The following is a 9,762-nucleotide window of genomic DNA, read 5'->3' on the forward strand; positions in this document are numbered from 1 at the left end:
GACAGCATTCTCCAGGGAAGGAAGGAGATCTAGGAAGGCAAATGGAATAATCAGCACAAACATTTTTTCTGTTATTCTTTTTTAAGGTAAAATTTATTGGCTGGCTCTAACTTGCTTATAAAAGCAATATTTGTTAGCAGTATGAAAAATTTAAACCTATAAAACTAGGTAGATATAATAAAACTAAAAATATCATAAAATTTTGTCATCCAAAGTTTCTACTGGTCACTTACTATTGGGTAATAGTGAACTTTGCTTTTTACATTTAAGATAACAGTGTGAGCATTTTCCCCATATCACCAAATAATAATTAAAGCATTTTTTAAGATGGCTATCTAAGCTGGAGAGGGTGTGGAGTAAGGGGAACACTTCTCCATTGCTGGTGGGAGTGCAAATTTGTACATCCACTTTGGAAATATATATAGCAATTTCTCAGAAAATTCAGACTCAATCTACCTCAAGACCCAGAAATACCAATCTTGGACACCCAAAGGATGCTCAAACATACCACAAGGACATTTGCTCAATTATGCTCATAACGGCTTTATTTGTAATAGCCAGAACCTGGAAACAACCTAGATATCTCCCAAGAGAAGAATGGATAAAGGAAAGTGTTACATTACACAATGGAGTATTACCCAGCTGTTAAAAATAATGACATCAGGAAATTTGAAGGCAAATGGATAAAATTAGAAAAAAATCATCCTGAGTGAGGTAACACAGACCCAGAAAAACAACATGGTATGTACTCACTCATAAGTGGACATTAACTAAAGTAAAGGATAACCATATTACAGTCCACAGACTCAGAGAGGCTTGACAACAAGGGGGGTACATTGATCTCCCTGGGAAGGGAAATGGAAATCTACTGGTTGGATTGGGGGTGAGTGGGCATAGGAAGGATAATGTGAGAGAGATGACTGGAAAACGTAGCTTTACGGAGTTAGGTAGAATCCACATGCAGAGGAAACTACAAGTCTACAAGGATGGCTCCAGATAAGACTCCTGGCAGCAGTGGATGCATAGCCTGAACCAGCCATCTCCTGTGATCGGATTGGTGACTACATTGGTTATTACTGGAGAGCCTTCATCAGTGACTGATGAGGAAGAATCAGAGACAAGACAAAACATTGGGTGAAGTTTGGGGAATCCTGCAGAGGACAGAAAGGATAAATTGTAGGAAACAAGAGGATCAGGAACATTGAAAGAAAACCCACATAAACCACTAGCCTGGCTCATGGGAACTCAGAGGCTGAACCAACAATCAGAAAGCCTGCATGAGACAGTTGAGTAGTTTGGTCTATTTGTGGCACTGCTGGCATTGGGAGCAGGGGCTATCCCTGGTGCTTTGACTAGCTCTTGGGAACCTATTCCTCATGCTGGATTGCCTTGTGCAGCATGAATACAGGGAGAGGCAACTGATCTTTTGGCAGCTGATATGCCATGTTTTGCTGAAGTCCATTGGAGGCCTGTTCCTTCCTGAGTAATTGTGGAGGAGGGGTGGATTGAGAAGAGGAGAGGGGAAGGAGTAGGAGGAAAGACTGTGGTAAGGATGTAAAATAAATAAATTTATTAATTAAAATGTGGTTGTCTAGATGCCCATTTTTGGCCTCACCAATATTTGTATGAGACTTTTTATATTAACATTCAAGTGACTTCAAGATGCTTAACTAATGTATATGATGTTTAAATGAATACTGCCATGCATCAAGCTGGCCATTTTCAAATGAGAACATCTTAGGTCTACTCAATACACTTCACTGACACTTCAAAGCCTTTTATTTTTTCTCAATGTAATATTTGTAGTGTTTTTTTGGGATTTAGCATAATGAACCCCATTCATACTCACTTCCCAGTCCTCCCCATCCCTCACCCTTGTGATGCTCCCAAAAAGAAAACTAAGAAAGAAAGAAAGGAAGGAAGAAAGAAAGAAAGAAAGAAAGGGAGGATGAAAGGAAGGAAGCAAGAAAGAAAGGCAGAAAGAAAAACCCAAAAAGCCCAATCTGTGTTGTCCATATACATATGTTCACTGGAGCATGGTCAAACTCACAGTGACTAGCCCCTTAAGAAAACTGAGGCTGTCCCCACCCCTACCAGAAGGCCTCAGTTGTGGACAGCTACCCTTTAGCATCCTTATCACAATTTTCAAGAGTTCTCTTTAATGGTTTCCTGTCTAGGCTGTTATTTTGGGGGGGGCGGCACTTGGAGGATAAGGGTTGTCACAGAAGTCTTCTATGTCCCTTTTTTTCTCAACTGTGAGTCTGCAGTCACCTATAAAAGTTTGTTTATATGCAGTAGCAAAACTACAAATTCCAGCTGCATTTAGATGTACCCATCTCCCTAAGTCCTCAGTCTTGAAAAGCCACAGAGAACAACGCTATCAAACTATCCAAACGGTGTAAGTCTATAATGTGGTAAAGCAGGCTAGAGGAAGAAATGATGATCTGAGGTGGGAGGTGGCAAGAGAGGAGTAAAGGACAGTGTGTCCATCTCATACTGCAGGATCTGGCACATGGTGTCAAGGCCATCATCATTGCCCACACTGATAATACTAGGTTTCAGGAGGCTACAGCATGAGGTTCAGTGCAAGTTCAAGACTAACCTGGGCCACATAGTAGGTTCCAGGCCAGCCTGAGTTAGTATGATAAAGTTAGTATTTTATCAAAAATTCTAATTTAATTGAATTTAAAACAATTGTTGGACAAAGTACAATGTCTGATTTGTATACCAAATGGTAGGAATGTCCTAACTGAAACGAAAACTATAAATACTCTAGATCTGTGTGCATGTAAATCAGTCCTGATTGCCTTTCTTTCCCAAATATCATGGAGAATAATCTTTCTACCTCACGAGCCTTCACTTAATCACATATGAAAAGACACATGCAGTAACAGCCAAACATTTGTAGTATTAGGACATGGCCATTATTTTGCTTACCTCAATATTTCATAACATTGTTACAAAATCATCAAAGGTAATGAATAATCTATGAATACTCCCTAACTTGATAATTGACATATGAGATTGGTCATAAATTTTTACTAGACATTTCCCTTCCATCCTTCCTGCGTCCTAGACAAATGACTCCTTCATTTTACCTAAATCTCTGTTTCTCTGTCTCTCTTTCTCTCTCCTTTTCTTTTTTAGGGAACACTATTGGGAACCAAAGGGAAGGATCTGGCACAGGAGGAATTAGTGAGTTCTATTTTTAGTATGTTGGCTTTCAAATGCTTACAGGGCAGGTGAATGTAAATATATGGTAGGCAATTAGGAAATTGGCTCAGGGGAAAGATTCACATCAGATGTAGGTTGTAGAATCACGGGTATCAGTGAATCCATGAGACTTGATATAATTAATGAGTGCATAAAACAGGAGTAGAAAATGACTGAAGATAGATACTGAATAGTATGAATGCTTACAAAGGCATTATTCAGGCAGATGCAGGAGGATCACTCTAAGTCCAAGGCAAGTCAGGCAACATGGTTGTAGCAGACACACACACACACACACACACACACACAAGATCAATCTGCTAGCAGTTAAAGAGTATGGACCACCTTGTGTCACCTGTAGATTTCTAAGAGTGATTATGGGCCTAGTTCAGTTTAAGAACCAGTTTTCCAAGAGAGTCCAATGGCAATGAATAACCATCCTGTTGTCTTTAGGAGTCATTCGAACACTAGGAAGGGAAATGAGAAAGCTATAGGGAACTGGAGAAGAGAAAGCTTGGAGAAGAGTGCAAAACTGATATAATTAACAATAGTTACTTCACCACAGGCATCCACTGGCCTGCCATGTAATTTCTGAGTTTCTGAATTGCTAGATGGCCTTCAATGTAGCATGACCTTAAATCCTTGTTCATTCATCCATTCACTTGACCTCCCTGTCATTTCAATAAACTCACCCTCAAAGCTCGTTGTTTCTGAAATTCCCCTCCAGTCATAATTCAAATACTTCTCACCCCTCTGGTTCCCTCTTCCCTGTCCCTCTTCCCTTTGACCTTTGTCCAGCCTCTCAATCCCTAGCCTTCTATCCTACTGGTTTTCTTTTGCATTAATTCATTTATTTATTTCTAGCCAGCTTACACTCTACATTTAGATTGAAGATTTACAGTGCACTGCCATTTATGAGGGCAACAAAAGAAACCAATATCTCTCTTCTTTCTCACTCTCCACATTTAGAAGCATGCAGTTTAGAAGGAACTATAACTTATTTGAAAAATCCATCCTGTTTGAAATAATTCTGATCCTGGAAAATGGCTTGATTCTTCTGACTCTAGTATCAAAGTGTGTTCTAAAGTGTATCTAGCTTGTGTGGGTCTTTATTTTTATTTACTTTTATTTTCCAACATAATATTTTTATTGATTATTGGAGAATTTCACATAATGCACCTGAATCACACTTACTTTCCATTCCAACCAGATCCACTGCACCCCACCACCACCACCTTTGTGACTTCCTCCTAGGAAAAAGAAGAAAAACAACTATCAAGTCCATTTTGTGTTGCCCATAAACTCAATGGAGCATGGTCAAACTCCCAGTGGCAGTCCCTTTTAAAGAAAGTAGTCCTACTAAAAAAATAAAATAAAATTCAAGTCGGGTGTTGGTGACCCGCACCTTTAATCCCAGCACTTGGGAGGCAGAGGCAGGTGGATCTCTGTGAGTTTGAAGCCAGCCTGGTCTACAGAGCAAGTTCCAGTACAGGTTCCAAAGCAATACAGAGAAACCCTGTCTCAAAAAAAAAAATAGTCCTTCCCCACGCCTACCATAGCCAGAAGCTATTAACTGTGAAGATAAACATTTCAGCATCCCTAATACACCTTTTAAGAGTTCCCCTCAATGGCTTCCTGTCTAGACTGCTTCTTTTGGGGGTGGATATGGGTCTTTGGGGGAGAAGTTGTTACAGAGTCTTCTATCTCTCATTCTCAACTGCATGTCTGCAGTCATCAATGTCACTGCAAAAGAAACTTCCTTATCCTTTATAGTCAGCGACAGAATGGATCATGGACTTCCACATGGTTTCTGGTGACAGATTGGACCCCAGATCTCAGTATATTCTCCAGTGGCAGTAGAGATCATGAACATCAACTGGACCCTTTGTCATAGCATGGCGCATGGACACCATCATGACCCTTGATGGCAGTATGGCCCACAAATATCAACATGATCTCTGATGTCAACGTGGGCCATGAATACGAACATGACCCCCTGAGGGAGCATGGTAAATGTACATTAATATGGCTTCAAGCAGCAGCAAATACCAAGGACATCCACATGGTCTTTGGTGGTGACAATTGAAGACCAGGGACTTGAACACAGCTCTTGGCTAACACATGGACCACAGACGTCATCATGGCCCTCATTGACATCTCAGACCTTGGGCATCAATATGGCTTTAGGCAGTAGCTCAGATCTCAGAAATCAACATGGCCTTTGGTGGTAACATGGGCCACAGTCATCAACATGGTCCCCAGATGAAGGATGAAGCAGAACCATGGACACCAACATGGCCCTCAGCAGTAGCAGAGACCATGGGCACCAACATATCCTCCAGTGGTAGCACAGACCATGGTTGTCCTCATGGCCGTTGGAGGCATTATGAACCACAGACGCCAACAAGCACACTGTCCACAAGCTGTAGTATGGAACATGGACATCAACATGGCATCAGGGGCAGCATAGACCATGGGGGTCTTTCTAGGAAGCCCAATCCAGAAAATGAGCCATTATGCATCTCAGACATCCTATTGTTGCTCAGAGACAGGGCAATCATATGGCGTGGCAGTGTGTTCAGAAGTAGATCCTGTGCAAGCTCTAGGCTGCTGCAAACCACTCTGCCAGCTCTACTTGGCAATGACTTGTTCCCTTGTCCACAGCCACTTCTACCGCACCTGTCACCATCAAATCTCTGGTTCTGCTTCTCTACTGCTCACAAGCCACTCCATTCTTCCATCTTTCTCACCTCTCTATCTAATATTTATTCATTCAAGTGGCATTGCAAACTGCAGTGTCACAGAGAGAGAGAGAGAGAGAGAGAGAGAGAGAGAGAGAGAGAGAGAGAGAGAGAGAGAGAGAGAATGTGTGTAGGTTTTTTCCCCAAACATATTTATTGAAATACTTATTGCAAAGAGTCATTGGTTTGGCTCAAGGTTTCTGGTTTCTGAAGCACTATAAATACTGGGCCATTGGTAAAATTCATCGCAGACATCTGCCTGTTTCCAAGAGTGAGGGTGATCTTGTGGCTAGGCAGGGTGTCCAGGGGCATGTTCTATGTGAGCTCCAGGTTGCTGTATACTTCCCTCTTCTTGATATTTGCTGTCTCAGACAGCATCTTGGCCCTGGAGTCTGCTTCTCCCAGCAGGGAAAACAGCAGCAGCAGCAGCTCCACGCTGCATGCTGTCTAATAGGCCAAGGACAGGCCCTTTCCGTAATGCCATGTTTTTTGCCCACTGTGTAGCTGTGTCTCTAGTTTCATCTTTCTTCCACATGCATGGCTCTGTTCTGCAATCTTTCCTCCCAGTTAAAAAGTATCTTTCTATAGGGCCTGCAATTTTTTTAGTTGTTCTGGGGATACTGCAGGGTCCACAGACTATTCAAGGCCACCGCTTCTCCCCTCTGAGCCTCCATGAGACTTTCAGGCTCCTCAGAACTGCTCTGCAGGCCTGAATTGGGTACCGGTGGACACCGGCATCTTCGATCACAGCCTCTGCTCTCTGAATGAACCTTGAAGCTTCTGCTATGGAATTTTGGTTTGTTTTGTGAGACAGGCTTTCTCTGTGGATAGCCTTGGGTATCAGATATCCTGGAACTCACTCTGTAGAGCAGGCTGACCTTGGACTCAGAGTTCTACCTAGCCTCCCAAGTGCTAGAGCAAGTGGAATTAAAATCTTGGTTCAGATCAAGAACTCCCTCCACTCGTTTTGAGGCTTAAACTTCCAGAAACTTCACTTGTGGCCCTTAATTCATAATTTGTTCAATATGTGCTCCCTATCCTATCAGAATAACCAAATCAACTTCTAGCAGCTAGAAAACAAATCATTGCTTCACTGGCATGCTGAACTGAGTCAACACTGGGGGTAAATTTTATTTTTCAGTCTGAGCCACTACTGCATGTGAGATGAAAGTGGGAATTAATCTGCAAAAAGAGTACTTAGCAATTTTTTATATCCATTTGTAAAACTCATTTAACCCAACCCCCTTATAATTCTAGTGTACTTTATTTTTTATAATAAAACCAATAGTTTCCTTATGCCAATATTAACTTGAAGGAGTCTTAGGATAAAAGAAGTCTTTCATGTCATGATTCATATGGACAAGCACAGTGTTAACTACGGAAGGACAGACACTTATGAGCATACCTAATGCCTCTTTGTGTGACCTTGATGTTACACTGCTCTGACCCCCCTTTTCTCATCATTCCCATTACAAGAAAATGGAAGTTAATTCATCTATACATATACATCTTTCTGGGATTGTACAAAACAGTATTGCAAAGCAGAAAGGATGCTGCCTCATTGTGTTTCTACTCTATGGTCTATTAGTAAGTCATGTCCACCATCACCACATTCCAAGTCTGAGAACTATTTCCTAGAGCCTCCTCCAGGCATTTCCCAGAGCTCTCTTCCCAGTACTCTTCTGAGTAAAAGTTTGTCAATGAGGACCAGACATGGCAACTCTTGAAGACCTCTTTGGGATCTTGCTTTGTAGTCCTGAACATGGTTCTAATCTGATGGCTAGGTATTTGTTGATTCTAGATCCTTCTATGAACTCTGATTATGCCTCTCATGCTAGTGCTTCAGGGAGGCAATTTGGGAGAGTTTCTCCACACAGCAGATAAATTTATTGTCAATTTCCTGGGCTTAAAGGCTGCCTAGACTGCTGGTAAAACATCACTGAGGCAGGCACAGTGGTACATACTTATAATCCTAGCTTCTCCTGAGACTGAAGAAGGATTGCAAATCTGAAAGTAGTCTGGGTAATCCTAGAATGAGGATAAACAAACAAACAAAAACAAACCAGGAGGAGCAGGCATATGACTCAGAAATAGAACACCATCCCAGCAAGTGAAACCCACTGGGTTTGATTCCCAGTACCGAAACAACAACATTAATAATAAAGAATAATTTCTGAATGGGCCAACAAGTGTCCCTGGAATAAATCAGTATTTGAATCAGAAATCAAATGAGGAATATATGCTTTCATGGAGACAAGGGTGCAAGAAAGGCAGACCTCTTTCTTTCCCGATTTGTGACATCCATCTTCTGACCCTCAGAGTTTCAGACCCTAGAATTTACCTCCACAGTCCCCAACCTGAGTCCTAGGCCTTTGGCCTCAAGATTGTGGGTTACTCAACTAACCACTAATTCTTATACATCAAGACTTGCACTCAATATCGAGATTTTGGTGGCAGATTTTGGGAACTCTTGATATCTGTAACTGCATAAGCCAATTTCAAATTTTATGAATATCCTTTTTTATTTCTACATGCATCCATTTCCTGTGGTTCCTTGGAGAATGCTAAGGAATACAACCAGGTTCTGTAGCTGCAAGATTTCATTCCCCTCACCCACTGACTATGAGAGATTTCACTTTCCTAACCAGACTTAGATTAGTACAGTGCCAAAATTATCTCACCCCAGACATTAAATCTGTGCTTTACCAAAAAACAGTTAGTTTGGCTCTACAACATTTCAAACTCATTTTAAATTTTTTTGATGTGTGGGTACATGTTTTCGTGCAGGTACACGCGGTGCAAGGCACACATGGAGGACAGAGATCAACCTTGTGTGTCTTTCTTTGGGCACCGGCCACTTTAGTCTTTTGTTCTTTGGCAATTTCAGACATGTGTGTAGTACATTATGATTGCTTCCTTCCCCCCACATTCTTTCTTATCTCCTTATCATCTCCTCTCCTTCCTAGAGGCTCCCTTTTCACATTCATGCTTTTTCATCTTGTTTTGTGACCCTCTGATTTTAACCAGACTGTCTGTGTGGCCATGGTTTGGATTATCTATTGGACCATGATGGGTTTGTTATTGAGTACTAAAGTCCATGACTATCCCTCCTCCCAAAATCCATCAGTTGCCAATAGTTCAGCCAGGAGGGGTAAGTCTCAATGAGCCCCTCCCTGTTTTGTGGTTGGCTATTGACATGCCCATTTTAATTCAGGCCCAATGTAAGCAGCTATAGTGGCCTTATCAATAAATACTCTTGGCTGTCCACCAAAACTAAATAATTACACTCTATTGTGAATATACCTGTCCACTTAAACAAACACACAAAAAGTAAACTGTGTCTCTCATTAGCCCAGAATTCTAGTAGGATAGGCTAGATGACACCAGGCGTCCACTTGTCCTGCCTTGCCACCACTAGGATTACAAGCACACACCATTACACCTGACCTTTTAAAATGTGACTTCCTAGACTAGAATTTGGGTTCTTATACTTGCTAGTCAAACACTTTACTAATTGATCTATCCTCTGGCACTTACTTCTTCTTAAGGACAGACTTTAGCATTATCAAATGGAAGTTTATGTTTGCTTATCTGTTTCTGAAAAACTAAAAACATAGCCACTATTATGAAAAGTAGATTTCATTGGCATTTAATGAGCCTCCTCAATTAATCTGACAAGCTGAAATTCATCCTCTTGGCTAGTCCATGTTATTATCTGTCTGTTTCTTCTCTTATGATTTATTGGATGTGCATCTCCTGTTAGGAGGTTAACAATTAGTTTTCCATCTATCTCTCCACTAATTATCCC

The sequence above is a fragment of the Mesocricetus auratus genome, unplaced genomic scaffold (assembly GCF_017639785.1).
Source record: "Mesocricetus auratus isolate SY011 unplaced genomic scaffold, BCM_Maur_2.0 Super-Scaffold_100010, whole genome shotgun sequence".
Taxonomy (NCBI): domain Eukaryota; kingdom Metazoa; phylum Chordata; class Mammalia; order Rodentia; family Cricetidae; genus Mesocricetus; species Mesocricetus auratus.